Source organism: Oryctolagus cuniculus, chromosome 11 (assembly GCF_964237555.1).
Source record: "Oryctolagus cuniculus chromosome 11, mOryCun1.1, whole genome shotgun sequence".
Lineage (NCBI taxonomy): Eukaryota > Metazoa > Chordata > Mammalia > Lagomorpha > Leporidae > Oryctolagus > Oryctolagus cuniculus.
In genome coordinates, this window is record NC_091442.1 from 92457592 (window position 1) to 92475672 (window position 18081).

Below are 18081 nucleotides of genomic sequence, written 5' to 3' on the forward strand. Positions count from 1 at the left end.
TCTCAGCATGGTTATTTCAAAGGAAGTGATTTCCAGTGGCTACACTACAGAATTTATAAATTTATAAATTCTTGGAGCCTCTCAAAGGTTGCCTATTGCACCTTCATGCTCTTCCTCTCAGTTAAGGAGCTGAGTGTGAGTACAGCTAAAATTTCCTGGGCACCAGTTGTTAATTGTTCAATAGGATCCACCAACATTTAGGCAATCCAGTTATAACCAACATCTTGCTATGGCTGTGAATGATGAAAACAGATATAACTCATACTTGCTAAACATCTGAATCCATATTCAAAATTACACCCACAAAACTGATACTATTATAAGAAATATGGCAGAAATGCTGTCCTAGGGCTTGTAAGCTATTATTTCTTACAAAGTATGAACTATACCCACCCATCAACCTGACACTAATTATAAAGCTGGTACTAATGGTTAGTGTTCAGTATATGTTCATTGAATAGACTACGCATTAGGCAACTCAGTTCTGTACCCTGGGATAAGGCACATGGGAGGATCCAGGAAACAATACTAATTTCTTATATCAAGAGCTATTAGCAATTGATAGAAGCCTATGAGACATATAATTTTATTTCTCAACTCTGTTAGAAAAAGTGTTTTATGCAAGGGTAGAAGAGCTTAGAATGTTCTCTATTCCCCTATCAGTTCCAGATCACTGTCTCTTAGGTCTGAGTTACTTTTGTATCCTAGATGTTCTCATGCTGCTTTCAAAGATCTCTAACTAAGTCTGCACCTCAGGGAAGACTGGAGAGGAGAGATTGATCTGCCAGGGACATTCTTTCTTTCCATACTGGGTAAATTCACAATTGCCTGATTTTTCATCGGGGAAGAATTAAATTCCCATTACTATTGATGAATTGAAATTTAGAATTCTGGTTTGAATAAACTAATATTTCACCAACTGTGTCATTCTAATGTCCATTTAATAGAAATGTAATAAATAAGTCAAGGAAATTCTTAGAGATAGATATCTGGATTTTAAGATTTATTTATTTGAAAGAGTTACAGAGAGAGAGAGGGAAGAAGGAAGAGAAAGAGAGAGAGAGAAAAATCTTCCATCTGCTGGTTCATTCCCCAAATGGCTGCAATAGCCAGCACTGGGCCAGACTGAAGTCAGGAACCAGGAATTTATGAGGGTCTCCCATGTGGGTGGCAGGAACTCAAACACTTGGGCCATCTGCTGCTGCTTTTCTCAGGCCATTAGCAGGGAGCTGCATTGACAGTTGAACAGCTGGACATGAACCCGTCCCATATGGGATGCTGGCATTGCAGGCAATGATTTTACTTACTATGCCACAATGCTGGCCCTAATGTTTGGATTCTCTAGCAAGGGTACTCTAAAAATATTATGTCTTGGGGTTGGCATTGTGGTATAGCAGGTTAAGCCCCTGCCTGTAGCACTGGCATTCCTTATGGGCACTGGTTTGAATCCAGGTTGTTCCAGCTCTCTTCTGATCCAGCTCTCTGCTAATGTGCCTGGGAAAGCAGCAGAGATGGCCCAAGTACTTGGGCCCCTGCCATGCACATGGGAGACCCTGGCTTCTGGCTTGGCCTGGCCCAGTCCCGGCAATAGCAGCCATTTGGAGAGTGAACCAGAAGACCTTTCTCTCCCTGTCTCTCCTTCTCTCTGTAACTCTACCTTTCAAATAAATACAACAAATTAAAAAAAATTATCCAGACAGTAATTCATGTTAAGTGTGGGCATAGTAATGACATCTGTACTACACGATGGCCTAAGTGATAAGTCTTATGGTTATTGTAGATTTTCACCATTTAAGTCTTATCCATTTGACCTCTCACATATTTCTGACATATATATACTTTTTTTTTCTATCCTCATGGCTATATTTAGCTCTCTCATTTTCATTTTTACTTTTGTCATAATTTCAGACTCAGAGAAAGTTGCAAAAATTGTAAAAACCCAAGTTCCCCAAATGGTAACATGATATTTATTTTCCCATTTTCTTTTCCTTGGTATTTTTTCTCCCTAGATTGTTTGAGAGTAGGCATCATGTCACTTTCCTCCCAATTATTTCATGGTGTATTTTTGTACTTTTAAAACAAAAAAATTTCAATTTCATAACCATAACACAGAAAGCAAAATCATTGTGAAGTTAACACTTACATAATACTATTATCTAATTTACAGGCTTTATCCACACTTTACCAATTTATCCTGTAATGTCCTTGAAGCAGAAGAAAATCCCATTCCATGACTTGCATTCAGTCATGTCTCTTTACTTTCTTCCACCAGTTTTTGCTTTTTATGACATTGACATTGACATATGAGGTTGACATTCTTTTATGACACTAGGCAGGCTAATTATTTTGTAGATTTTCTGCATTTGGGTTTGCTTGGTGATTCTTTTTGATTTAGATTGAGGTATGCATTTTTGGCAGGAATACTCAGAACGTGATGTCTTCTTCGCAGTGGATCATATGGACAGGCACATGATGTCAATTTGCTTCATTACTGGAGATGTCAACTCCCATCACTAGCCAAGACAGAGTCAGCAAGGTTTCATAAAGTGGATTTGCTGTTTTTCCCTTTGTAACCTGTAAGTATCTTGTGGGAGAATCTTCATTGTTCATCAGGATTACATGATAGCCTCTGCTGGATACTTCTGCTACCCTGCTACTTCCTTCACCTGCCCTTCTCGGTTCTGCTTTGGGCCTACGAATTGACTTGCTCCCCTGCTTTCTGGTTGGGATGGACAGTGGGGATTCTTGCACGTGATCAGAAGAGGGTGGAGAGCGAAGCCCATGGATCTATTCCCGCAGTTTCCTTCGCGTAGGTTTCTTCCCCTTGGACGTGCTCTGTTCTTCCTGGAAATCAGGCAGGCCCTGTCTCAGGCTGAAGCTCTGGATTTTGGAAATATCCCCTTCTCCTGTTGCTTCAAGCTTAGAGGTAGAGCATACATCTCTAGCAGTTTCCCTACATTCTTCTGGTATCTTGCACACTCTCCTCACATTTCCTAGTTTGAATGTGTCACCCTGCTAGGGTCCTGATGATACAGTCTGTGAGTGCTTTGCTAGTTCCCTTCTTTCCTACTTTCTCTCAGTTGCAATTACAGCTTGCTGATCCCCAGAACAGTCTCATCGCTGACTTGCTCTTATGTCAGTCCTGACCCAGGCAGAAAGTACATTCTATGCCAAAGGCATCAGGGAATTGGATCTAGGATGAGCTGTTCTACTCTGCAACCAGTCCTCCAGCATGCCTGGGGACTTTCCCTTACTCCCACATTGCTGGCACAACTTCTGCCAGCTGCCTTGGTTTTCTGCTTCGCATTCTGACTTCCAATGGGGGCGGAGTCCTCTTCTGACCTAGTATTTTTTTTCCTTTTTTTTTTTTTTTTTTTTGAATAGGGCTCTAATATCTTGCTTCACCTTGATAGTCCCTTTCTCCAAGATGCTGGGCTCAGATTCCTACTTTTTTTCTGGGATCATGTTTGGAATAGGATATTCTCCTAGATGTGCTATCATTATTTTGCTTGCCCTTCCAGTATCCTCTCCGTCCTGTTTCACGTTCCCCTCTCCATGCTAATCTATGTGGACTTATCAGTTCTTTGCTTCTGGCTTCCAGTTAGGCTTGGCCAATGGGAATCCTGGTAGGAGATTCAACAGAGTGACTGAGATACAGGTATTTGCACCCTCAGCCTCTTCCCTTTGGAGTTCTCTTGCACTGACCACCTCCTTCCACTGAAAATCAGAGCTTCTCTCTGGGCAGTCTCCTGTTTCTAGATTCTAGGAATGATTCCCACTTTTCACTGCTTCTGCCTTAGGACTGATTACAGCTTAGCTGGGTGTATTAGTTTCTCATAACCTTAACGACAAAACCTGAGAGGAGCTTCTCGGGAAAGGAAAAGGTTTATTTTGCCTTATGTTTGGGAAGCCCATTGTTCTGGATCAGTCAGCCCCGTTAGACTGGTGTCTGTGGAGGCTTGAGTGCAGAGGAGGATCACATGGTAAGCCAGGCAGCAGAGAGAGACACTAGCTGAAGTGGCTTTAATGATCATCCCTCTCAGGAGAACTACCTCCTGAGGGCAAGCCCCCAGCGATCTAAAGACCTCCCATGGGCAGCACCTCCCAGCCACCATCATTCCATCAAGTCTCCACATCATCCATCAACCATTCATATTAACCCATTAACTGATATCTTCAGACTTTGGGGTTTAAATGTCTGCCTGAGTGTTTGGAGCCAAGTCCTGTTCAACCCATAACATCAGGTAGTGGTATTTCATTCTCCCTTGAGCTCTAGTCTGCACTTTTAGAATTAGTTCCTTTATCAACACCCCTTGAATTATCCCAATCTGAGTGTGATAGATGACTGTCTCGGAGCCTGACTAATACAGGTTCTGTGTACAGCCCATTCTGTCTTGATGGATGATCTAGTGCCTACAACAACATTTTGCCAGACTCATGGATCTCAGATACAGATGACTGCTACAGCTACCATTGAGGATCATTGGACTGTTTTGTGGATTATAGACTACTTGCTTGGGCATCAGTCTTACAGTTGGGTCAATTTCTCCAGGATTTTTTCCTGTCCAGTGCTGGCCTCATTCCCCTTATCACTTACACTACTCAGTATCAGTATGCCTTGTAGCAAAAGCAACATTTGGCCAAATGAAAACACAAGTTGTCTCTCTGTCTGTAAGATATATGAAACTGACTGCCAGTTTGGACCTATCCCTTATGATGTTAGATTCCAGAAAGTCTTCAAATTTACTTCTACTATGGATGCAAAGATATGTCCAATATATTCACACATAAACCACCAAGAACATGTTTTTGAATATGATATATAATATAATTTGCAAATTTAAAATTATGACTATTTTAGATATTGAAAAATAAGTATAAATGTACTTCATTGGGTGAGGTTTTACTGTCAAGAATATTCTGTGTCTACTTGGTAATCTTAAATCTCACCATATATGGAGAGATTTGAAAGTGTTTAAAAATTGAGTTAGTAGATTACAAGTCATGTTAAAATATTTTCAACTTACTGTTGTTTTTAGGATAATAAATTCATCAAAAAGATTTATTTATTTTGTTTGAAAGGCAGAGTTACAGAGAGAGGCATAGGGGGAGAGAGAGAGAGAGGGAGAGAGAGAGAGAAATCTTCTATCCACTGTTTCACTCCCCAAATTGCTGCAAAGGCTGGGGTTGGGCCAGGCCAAAGCCAGTAGTCAGGAGCTTCACCTGGGTCTCCTACAAGGGTGGCAAGGACTCAAATACTTGGGTCATCTTCTGCTGTTTTCCCAGGCACATTATCAGGTAGCTGGATTGGAAGTGGAAGAGCTGGGACATGAACAGGCACCCATATGGGGTGCCAGTGTTGCAACAGCAGCTTAACTTGCTACACTACAATGGAAGCCCCCAGGACAATAACATTTTGATATAACTTAGAAACGTATCTTTGTGAACTTCTTAAATTGTGCCAGGCACAGGTATAATTCATAGAAACAGTCCTAACTGCAATTGTTTACTTTCAGCATGGTTGATTTGGCCTGCAATATAATTACATTTGGAGTTTTCTAGACTATTTTAGTAATATAGTAAGTATATTGGTAATGTTTAATTCTATATTTTTGGTGGGATAATATCTATTGTGACATTTTGTGGTTGCTATTTGTGCTTAGTTTTGAGTTGGTAGGTTCATGATTTGACAGGATTTGCTATAATTTGTCCTGTGTTAAATGATTGATGGGGTGTTGATTCCAAGATGGCAGATTAGGGAATGACATATTACACTAGGGTAGTGAAAAAAGGAAAAACGAAAAGTCTAGGAAGTACACTCTCAGGCAGAGAATTGGAGAGAAAACTACACTGGAAATCCTACAAGATAGAGAGGAATGCTGTGGGCCTGTGTGGAGGGTGCTGATGCGCAGCATGAAAAATGACTGCAGCAGCCAAGAGCTGGAGCAGGAGGCGGCTTGGTAGCACAGTGGAGACAGAGGTGAGACCAGACTACAGCAACTCATGGTGAAATAGCCAGAGGGAGAGCATGGCGTGTGTCCGGACTGGAGCCCTAGGGGCTAGCAGTTGCTAGCAGTTGCCTGTGAACCAAGTGAAAGTAGAGGGGGTACGGTTATCTTGCCCCAACTTCACCCTGACACCTGCTGCCCAGCTGAGAAAGGGGTTTGGGTTGCAGTTTCAGAATCCTCTGTGTGCGTGCACAGCAACTGCCTGAGACAGGATGCCTTCTCAGCAGTACTGATGGCAGTGGTGGGGAGAGGCAACATTCAGCCAGTAGAGTAGCTCTTGGGTATACATGTGACCCAGAGATTGTAGTAGAGGGAAAAACCTGCAGTCCCCACTGACTTTGAGCCTAGCTGGGCACATATGTAGAACAGTAAGACGCCCCCAGCCTCCTAAGATCAAGATGCCTAGGTGAAGCTGGCTTGGGGAATAATCTGCCTCTCTGTTGACTGGACAGACTGGCAGGGCAGAAACAAATCTCTGCACGCAGACACTCTGGGCGCCTCATGTGCTGAGACCATGGGGATTTGGTGGTTACATGAGAAGGCGCAGGTGTAGCTGGGTCCCTGGGCAATCACACTTGGAGCTCTATTTGGTTGTTTGGGGCAGGTAATTGCAGTGGAAACTGTGCTCACACTGATTGTGCAGATCATAGAGTAGCGTGGATGATGGTTGAACACTCTGGGAGCTAACACCTAGGCATTACTCAGCTTGGAAAAGAGGTAAGGGTGTGATCACACCAACAGAGGTGATCATCCCCCCACTTCTGTAAACAAGATGATACCTACCATACCCAACTTGGGAGTTACCTTGGATACTCGCCTCGCCCTGGAGCACTGACCAGTGTTCCTTGGCAACACCCACCACACACATCTCGGTATTCACTGAAAGTACAGACATTCCACTAAGCCACAGAGGAATAGCTCAAAGATAAAAGCCATCAGAGAAAAAAAAAAAAATAAAAAGCAAAAATCAACTCCACAAATACCTAAAAACAAATGTAGAAATTTAAGAACAAAAAATCAGGAAGACATGACCCCACCCTTATTCCCCCCAAAAGAACATAACATTTCAATAGTAGAATTTGAAGTTGAAGAGATTGAGGAAATGTCAGAAATGGAATTTTAAAAATTAATCACAGGATCACTCATAAGCAAATCCATGAACTAAAGAAAACCATGAGGCCAGAGCTGTGGCGTAGCAGATAAAGCTGCCGCCTGAGGTGCTAGCATCCCATGTGGGCACCAGTTCAAGTCCTGGCTGCTCCACTTCTGATGCAGCTCTCTGCTATGACCTGGAAAAGCGGTGGAAGATGGCTCAAGCCCTTGGGCCCTGCACCCATGTGGGAGACCCAAAGGATAGTCCTGGCTCCAGGCTTTGGATTGGTACAGCTCTGGCTGTTGCGGCCAATTGGGGAGTGAATCAGCAGATGGAAGACCTCTTTCTCTCTCTCTCTCTATCTCTCTCTCGCTCTCACTCTTGCTCTTGCTCTCTGCCTCTTCTCTATCTGGGTAACTCTGACTTTTGAATAAATAAATAAATTTAAAGAAAATAAAACCATGACACAAGTGAAAATTTTTCCCATGAAATTGAGATTTTAAAGAGAAATCAAAATGAAATATTAGAAATGAAGAATTCAATAGATCAAATAAAAAATGTGGTGTGAAGCTTTAACAGCAGACTTGGTGAGGTGGGAAAAATATCTGAGCTGGAAGACAAATCTTTGGAAATCTTTCAGTTAGACAAAAAAAAAAAAACAACAACAACAAAAAAAGAAAATTTAAAAACAGTGTTGGAGATTTAAGGGATACTATCAAACAACCCAACATATGCGTCTTAGGAGTTCCTGAAGGCATGGAATTAGAGAACAGACTAAAAGGCCTATTTAGTGAAATAATTACAGAATACTTTCCCAATTTGGAGAAAGAAAGGGACATCTAAGTAGAGGAAGCACATAGAACTCTTAGCAGACATGACCAGAAAAGATTTTTACCACAACACACTGTAATCAAACTTTCCACAATAAGACATAAAGGAAATATTCTAAAATATGCACAAGAAAATGCCAGATTACTTTCAGAGGATCACCAATTAGACTCACAGTTGATTTCTCATCAGAAACCCCACAGGCTAGAAGAGAATGATGAGATGTAGTGCAAGTCTTAAGAGAAAAAAATGTCAACACAGAATACTATACCCTGTAAAGTTCTCATTTATGAATGAAAGTGAAATAAAGACCTTCCATAAAAAACAGAAATTGAAAGAATTTGTCACCACTCACTCAGCCTTAAGATGCTTAATGATATGCTACACACAGAAACACAGAAAGATGATCATCATTAAAAATGAATGTGAAGGCAGAAAGTCCTCCAGTGAAAGTACAAAAGAAATCCAAAGTAAACAACAGGAATATGTATGGAAGAATGTCAGGGCCTAGTCGTCAATAGTCACCTTGAATGAAAATGGCCTCAATAGTCCAGTTAAAAGATACAGACTGGCTGAATGGATTAAAAAACAAGAACCTTCTATTTGCTGCATACAAGAAACATATCTTACCAACAAAGACACACACAAATAGAAAATGAAAGGATGGAAAAATATATTCCATGGTAACAGAAAGAAAAAAAAATGGAAGTTGTTGCCATCCTAATATCAGACAAAATAGACTTTTTTTTTTTTTTTTTTTTTTTTTTTTTTTTTTTTTGACAGGCAGAGTTAGACAGTGAGAGACAGACAGAGAGAAAGGTCATCCTTCTGTTGGTTCACTCCCAAAATGGCTGCCATGGCCAGTGTGCTGCACCAATCTGAAGCCAGGAGCCAGGTGCCCCCTCCTGGTCTGCCATGCGGGTGCTGGGCCCAAGCACTTGGGCCATCCTCCACTAGCCTCCCAGGCCACAGCAGCGAGCTGGACTGGAAGAGGAGCAACCGGGACAGAATCTGGCACCTCAACCAGGACTAGAACCCAGAGTACCAGTGCTGCAGGTGGAAGATTAGCCTAGTGAGCTGCGGCGCCAACCCAAAATTGGCTTTAACACAAAAATCATTAAAAGAGATGAAGAAGGGCACTATGTAATGATTAAGGGATCAATTCAATAGGAATATATGACTATAATAAATGTATATGCACCCAATTACAAGGTGCCTGGTTATTTTAAAGAAATGTTAGTGGATCTAAAGAGAGATATATAATCCAAAGAAGAATAATGGGAGAATTTAACAGCCTACTTTCATCAATGGACAGATCAACTAGACAGAAAATCAGCAAAGAAACAACAGACTTACATAATCAACACTAAAGACCAAATACACCTAACTGATATCTACAGAACATTTTACCCCACAGTTGCAGAATACACATTCTTCTCACCAGCATGTAGAACTTTCTCTAGGCTAGACCACCATATGTTGAGTCATAAAGCAAGTCTCAGCAAATTAAAAAAAAAAAAAAAAGAAATCATACTATGCATCTTCTCTGACCACGGTAGAATGAAGCTGGGAATCAACAACTCAAGAATCTCCAGATCATATGTAAACAGATGGAAATTGAACAATATGTTCCTGAATGAACAGTGGGTCATAGAAAAAATCAAGAGATATAAAAAATTTTTTGGAAAGAAATGTAGATGACAGTCATCATATCAAAACTTTTGGGATACAGCAATAGCAGTGTTAAGAGGGAATTTTATAGCACATGGTATATACATGAAGAAGTTGGAAAGGTACCAAATAAATGAGCTATCAATGCATCTCAAGGACTCAGAAAAACAACAACGAATCAAACATAAAATTAGTATGAGGAAAGAAATAATTAAAATTAAAGAATAAGCAAAATTGAAACCATAAAAACAATATGAAAGATCAGTGAAATGAAGAGTTGATTTTTTGAAAAAGTGAAGAAAATTGATACACCATTAAAAGGAAATGTAACAACAGATACTGCAGAAATAAAAAGAATCATCAGGAATTACTACAAAGAGCTGTATGCCAACAAAATGGGAAACCTTGAAGAAATGGATAGATTACTAGACATATATAATCTACCAAAACTGAATCATGAAGACATAGAGAATCTAAACAAACCAATAACCAAGGTGGAAATTGAATCAGTAATAAAGACCCTCCCAACAAATAAAAGCTCAGGACTGGAAACCTTTACTACCAAATTCTACCAGGCATTTAAAGGATTAATTTCAATTCTTCTCTATTGAATTGAAAACAATTTAAAGGGAGGAAATCCTCCCACACTCCTTCTATTAAGCATGTATTATGTTAATTCCTAAGCCAGAAAAGATACAATACAGAGAGAATTATAGGCCAATATCCCTGGTGAATATAGATGCAAAAAATCCTTAACAAAATATTAGCTGATTGAATCTAACAACACATCAGAAAGATGATTCACATGGATCAGGTGGGATTTATTCATGGTATGCAGGGATGGTTCAACATTCATAAATCAATTAATGTGATATATCACATTAAGAAACTGAAGAACAGAAACCATATGGCTATCTCAATAGATGCAGAGGAAGCATTTGATAAAATACAACATTTTTAATGATGTAAATCTTAAGAAAATTGGGTATAAAAAGAACATTCCTCAACAGAATCAAGGGAATTTACGACAAACCCATGGCCAGCATCCTGTTGAATGTAGAAAAGCTGGAAGCATTCCCCCTAAGATCCAGAACCAGAGAAGGATGTCCACTCTCACCATTGCTCTTTTTTTTTTTTTTTTTTTTTACAGGCAGAGTGGACAGGGAGAGAGAGACAGAGAGAAAGGTCTTCCTTTGCCATTGGTTCACCCTCCAATGGCAGCCCACTGCGCTGATCCGAAGGCAGGAGCCAGGTGCTTCTCCTGGTCTCCCATGGGGTGCAGGGCCCAAGCACTTGGGCCATCCTCCACTGCACTCCCGAGCCATAGCAGAGAGCTGGCCTGGAAGAGAGGCAACCAGGACAGAATCTGGTGCCCCGACCGGGACTAGAACCCAGGGTGCCAGCGCCGCTAGGTGGAGGATTAGCCTATTGAGCCGCGGCGCCGGCCTACCATTGCTCTTTAACTATAGTCCTGGAAGTTTTAGACAGAGCCAATAAGCAAGAAAAGAAATCAAATTGGAAAGGAGGAAATAAAACTACCCCATTTGCAGATGACATGATTCTATACATAAGGCATCCAAAAGGCTCCACTAAGAAACTAACAGAACTCATAAAAGAGTTTGGTAAAGTGACAGGATATAAATCAACACAGAAAAATCAATAGCCTTTTTATACACAGACAATGCCATGGCTGAGAAAGAACTTTTAAGCCATTCACAACAACTCCCAAAAGATTCAAATACCTTGGAATAAATTTAACCAAGGATGTCAAAGATGTCTACAATGAAAATTACAAAACACTAAAGAGAGGATTAGAAGAAGACATACACACACACAAAAGGAAAAATCCTTCATGTTCATGGATTGGAAGAATCAACATCATCAAAATGTCTATACTACCAAAAGCAATTTACAGATTCAATGCAATCCCAATCAAAATACCATTGACATTCTTCTCAGATCTAGAAAAGATGATGCTAAAATTCATATGGAAACACAAGAGACCTCAAATAGCTAAAGCAATCTTATACAACAAAACAAAGCCAGAGGCATCACAATACCTGATTTCAAGAAATACTATAGGGCAGTTATTTTTTTTTTTTTTTTTAATTTTTGACAGGCAGAGTGGACAGTGAGAGAGAGAGACAGAGAGAAAGGTCTTCCTTTGCCGTTGGTTCACCCTCCAATGGCCGCCGCTGCAGCCGGCGCACCGCGCTGATCCGATGGCAGGAGCCAGGATCCAGGTGCTTTTCCTGGTCTCCCATGGGGTGCAGGGCCCAAGCACCTGGGCCATCCTCCACTGCACTCCCTGGCCATAGCAGAGAGCTGGCCTGGAAGAGGGGCAACCGGGACAGAATCCGGCGCCCCGACCGGGACTAGAACCCGGTGTGCCGGCGCCGCAAGGTGGAGGATTAGCCTATTGAGCCACGGCGCCGGCTCATATAGGGCAGTTATAATCAAAACAACCTGATACTGGCAAAAACAAACAAACAAAAAACCAGACACATAGACCAATGGAACAGAATAGAAACTCCAGAAATCAATCCACACACCTAAAGCCAACTTATCTTTGACAAAGTAGCTAAAAGCAATCCCTCGAACGAGGACATCCTCTTCAACAAATGGTGCTGGGAAAGCTGGAGGTGCACATGCAGAAGTATGAAACTAGACCCCTACCTTACACCTCACACAAAAATCCACTCTAAATGGATCAAAGACCTAAATCTATGAGCTGATACCATCAAATTACCAGAGAACATTGGGGAAACTCTCCAAGATATTGGCATAGGCAAAGACTCCTTGGAAAAGACCCAGAAGCACAGGCAGTCAAAGCCAAAATTGACAAATGGGATTACATCAAGCAGAGAAGTGTCTGCACTGCAAAAGAAACACTCAGCAAAGTGAAGAGGCAACCAACAGAATGGGAGAAAATGTTTGCAAATTCTGCAACTCATAATGGATTAACATCCAGAATCTATAAAGAGCTTGAGAAACTCAACAACAACAAAACAAATAATCCAGTTAAGAAATGGGCAAAGGACTTGAACAGGTATTTTTCAAGAGAGGAAGTTCATATGGATAACAGACATTTGAAAAAATGCTCAGGATTACTAGCCATTAGGGAAATGCAAATCAAAACTACAACAAGGTTTCACCTCATCCCAGTTTGAATAGCTCACATACAGAAATCAATGAACAACAAATGCTGGCAAGTATGTGGGGAAAAAGTACACTAATCTACTGTTGGTAGGAATGTAAACTGGTGCAACCACTGTGGAAGACAGTATGGAGTTACCTCAGAAATACGAATATACATCTACCATATGATCCAATCTTCCCACTCCTGGGAATTTATCCAAACCAAGAGAAATCAGCATCTGAAAGAGTTATCTGTACCCCCGTATTCATTTCAGCACAATTCACAATAGCTAAGAGATGGAATCAACCCTGATGTCCACCAACTGTTGACTGAATAAAGAAATATATATTAGCTGTAAAGAAAAATGAAATCCTGTCTTTTGCAACAAGATGGATGCAACTGGAAACCATTCTGCTTAGTGAAATAAGCCAGTCCCTAAAAGACAGATATCATATGTTTTCCCTGATCCAAGGTAACTAATAGAGTACCTGAAATGTAATGTTTAGGAGTGAAAAGGACATTTTGAGATTCTATGATCACTTATAGCCATTAACTCTTCCATTGAGTGCTTTTTTTCCTTCATACTACTTGTTGAACTCTTTTACTTAGTGTAGGGTTAACTACACAATCATTTAGTAAGCTGAAAATAGATCTTTGTAAAAATTAAGTGTGACTGTCAGATGAAGGAAGAGGGTTCGAGCTTGAGGGGGAGGGAGGGTAGGAGAGAAGTATCACTATGTTTCTAAATCTGTATATATGAAATACATGAAACTTGTATAACTTAAATAACATTTAAAAAAGGGAAAATAAATGATTGATGGTCCTTGTCCAATTCTTAATGAGCTTGTATTTCTTTCTGTTGAAGTTGGCATTAATAGGTCTTCTAAACAAAGATGCCAAGGATTGACCTGGAATAGGCTCTAAATTAATTTCCAGCTTTGAAGATGTTCCTTCTAGGTCAGGATTGAGGCCAGGTAGTAACACCGTGTAGGAGAAAAGAATTATCACTGACTGCTTCCCGCCCTGTGCTGTACATTGCAGGAATTTTCAACCTATTTAGTTAGAGATGTAAATAAATTCTTTTACAGAGACTAGAAACATCCAAGACCTCACTTAGAATGTTCTGAGACTCAACCTGTTTATAGTTTGGATAGATATTGGAGGAATTTTTAAGAGATTTCACAAGCAATCATGTGGATTCCTGATTATAGACAATGCTTTGATACTTTGCTATTCTTTCATCAAAACCATCTATTTCACTCTTATTTGCTGTTAGTGTAGTTGCCAAAGAATAAGTAAGAACAAGAGGAAATGTTTAGGACAGGAACAGCTCAAAATAAATTGTTAAAATTAGGTTTTGGTATCATCAGTTACATGATGTTAGATATACTAATCTCATCGCAGTAAATTCAGAAGCTATCTGCATTGCTTTGCCAGTTGAAAGGGAAACAGAATATCAGGGCTTGGAGGAACTCTATAACTGACTGGTTCAACTCTGGTTTATGGATTAAAAAATGACTTTTATTGGAAAAGTCATAGCTCCACCAGGCTTCAGTTTGCTAATATATATTATTTTATTTGTTGAAAAAACAATTTTGATTAAACAATACTGCTTGCAGAATTTTTTTTTTTTTGGTTGCTAGGAGGGACAAATATTTCACTAGCTGTTGTTTTACTTGACCAAGCTTATGATAACAAAGTAGAGCATAACTTTACAAGATAACAGGAACCTGAAAGAGGTAAAACAAATTAAACTGTAAGATTTCTTATGTCTGTTTCCTGAGTTTTATTAAAATTTTCTGTTTCTCCACTGTTTGATATATTGTAAACTTGGTCTAGTTTATTGCTGGTCTATGCTATTTAAGTTTGCCGTGTTATACAATATAGAAGGCAAGTGGAAAAATACAAAGGAGCCTCATGGTAAATGAGATTTGCACTCTCCCACACATCTTTATCTAGTTGCACAAGCCAACTTGTTAGTGGAAACACTCAAGGTCCTGTTCCCATATCTTAGCTTCCAGATATAATGTGGCTGAGAGGGGGAAGGGCCAGGAAAAAGTATCAGGTCATTTGTAGAAAACTGTCTTGCCACTTTGGTACCTGAAAGTTGAAAGCTAAAATTTTAATTCCTGACAATGAGAGTGCTGTTGTGGTGCTAACGTTCAAGCAGGTTTCTTTGTATTGGTCATATTCTAGTAGAGCCGTGCCCCTTTGCCATCAGAAATGGAACCACTATAAGATTAGGCTGTGGCCTTCTCAAGAATAACTTCTCCCCAGAATCCCCAGAATGAACACCTAGGTAACAGAGTAAGAATATATGCATTCACAGACTAGTTGCATGGTATGGCCATTTGACAGCTGAATTGAGAGACCACATTGACACTCTTAAGTTTATAGCTTACTTTTAGGGATGAAGTCAATTTAAATAAATATAACAAGAGCCACAGCTAAAAATTTCTCCAAACTCCTAACAGCAACTTAACCCAACGAAAGCAGCTGAGCCCCAGGTGTTTGTACCTTGCTTCATCTTTCTTATCAACCAGCCTCCCAAGCCTCCCAAACTGTGTGACAGCTGAAACACTGTAATATTGAGGTCAGACAAAAACTGGTCCAGGGCTAGAGCTGAATATCATTAGCATGCTGCTGCTACCACCCTGAGGCACCAACTGACTGACCCTGGCTTTAGAAAACATTGAATAATTTTCAGGCCTAAGGACAGGACACATGGTTTAAGCCTTTGAACTTGATGTTTTTATGTCAAATTTAGCTTTTGGGTATATGTGAACTGCCATAACTAATTGCTTTCATTTCTGAAAAAAAATATGACTTTAAAGCAGGAGAATATTGGTCTGGGTGTATAGCCTCATGGTTAAGGTGTCTGTGTCCCTCATCAGAGATCTGGATTTGATACCTAGCTCCAGCATTCCCATTAATGCATAACCTAGGGAGCAGAGGTGATTGCCCAAGTAATTGGGTTCCTGCCACCTACATAGGGAGTCATGGATTGAGTTTTTGATTCCCAGCTTTGGCCCAGCCCAGCCCCAGCTGTTGCAGGCATTTCGGGGAATGAACCAGGAGATGGGAGCTCTCTGTCTGTATCTCTCTTTCTGGCTCCTAAATGTATTTTTAAAAAGCAACACAATACCAACTATTATTCAAGTAAAATTATACTACTAATGCCTTGCATTCATAAAATACGTTTGTATGAATTATCTTCACTGATCCCCCTTATAATTCAGTAGGGCAAGCCAGAAGAAATGTTTGTCCTATTTTACAAAAGATGAAAAAACTGAGAGTTACAAAAGCTGAGGGGTTTTCCTAGAGTGACTTATAGGGCTGATATCAGATCACCTGGTTTCTAGTGCAGTGCTCCGCTGGCTGAGACAGACCTGCCATCAGCAGCCAGCCAGCCTGTCAGCTCATTGGGTTGTACACACAAGTTATCTGGAGCAAGGTGCTGGTATTGTAGCCAAGGTATACATTGTTCTTCTCTTTGTAAGTCTAAAATGACTAAGCAAATGCCTTTATTTGTTTAGTTATCATGTTGATTAACTGGTATGAGATACAGCAAGTTCACAAACAACTTATCCTGAAAATTTTTAGTAAAAAATTGCATTCCATATGAGGTAGAGGTTTATTATAATTTAAAAATCTTTGTTAGGATTTTCATTAGCTTATTTTGTTTACTAATTTAAGAGAGACAAACAGACAGACAGACAGACAGACACAGGGAGATTTCCCATCTGCTGGTTCACTACCCAAATGCCTGCAGTCTCCAGGGTGCCAAAGCCAGGAGCTGCGAATTCAATCCAGGTTTTCTATGTGGGTAGTAGGAACTCAACTACTTGAGCCATCAACAGTGCCCCTCACCGGAGCCCACATTACCAGGAAGCTAGAATTAGGAGCTGGAACTGGGGACTGAATCCAGGTACTCTGGTGTGGGAAGCAGATGTCCTAACCAATATCTCAACTGTGAAGCCAAATGCCTGCTCCTGTGTTATTATTTTAATTGATTCTGGATGAATGAAGTAACACATTTACAGTGGACTCTGAAAAACCCATGAGTATCAACATACATACTGAGTGTTGTATGGTCAATGTTTCTGCATTTATATATGAAATTCCATTTGGTGACGAGAAAGGCAATGTATTTTGGTATCCATAGAGTCAAAGGGAAACCTGAACATATCTAGAACAATTAAAGTATTATCTAATCCTATGTTATTAATAGAAGAGGAGAAAATAGGAAGGAAGGAAATGAAAACTGGACAAACCATGGAAGTAAAAAATCGAGAGTTGTGTTATGTGCTTATTTTGTAATTTCACATATCTGCTAATACGAAGACATTAACTTTGCTATCATGGCCATGTTAAAGCTCTGTTTTTCTGCATTCTGATGAGTTTTTGCTCTCCGTAAACATTCCCCTTCCTTCATTTAATTGTAGTTTCACATCTGTCATTGCATTTGTATTACCTATGCTCTACTCAGCAAATCAGATGTGCCACAATGTGCATGAATAGTTTAAACTGTGTCCTATTGCTTCCTCTGACAAAGACTCTAATTTCAAAGATTAGAGAGTTGAGTTTTAGAATTTAAAAAGTAAGGGCCAGCGCTGTGGCATAGCAGGTAAAGCCACTGCCTGCAGTGCCAGCATCCCATATGGGTGCTGGTTCAAGACCTGGCTGCTCCATTTCCAATCCAGCTCTCTGCTATAGCCTGGGAAAGCAGTGAAAGATGGCCCAAGTCCCTGGGCCCCTGCATCCACGTGGGAGACCTGGAAGAAGCTCCTGGTTTCAGATCGGTGCAGCTCCGGCCATTGCAGCCAACTGGGGAGTGAACCAGCAGATGGAAGACCTCTCTCTCTCTCTCTCTCTACCTCTCCCTCTCTCTCTCTCTCTACCTCTCTCTCTCTCTGTGTAACTCTTTCAAGTAAAATAAAGAAATCTTTAAAAAAAAATTTAAAAAATAAGATTAAGTTGGGTCAGTTAATACACTTTCATGCCCAAGTCACCAACATATGGATTTTGCAGAATAGATACTCTAAGGATGGCAAATTGTTATGGTGACAGGTACTCAACCTATACACACACACACACACACACATACATATTTTTTTACTGGGTATGGCTCTTTGGGGTTCTTGGTTAACAAAGAAGCACAGATAATAGGAAGAATCTTGGAAAATTTTACTTATCACTTGGTGTTTGATACAAAGTCAGACAGTAACCTAAATTGAGCCTGATCATAAGGCAGATGTTTACAAAGATTTTGAGTTTATGCTTCCTATGTAGCAAAAGAAGATGTATGATTGGCATTTCCAGCAAGAATACTGTATGTTGAG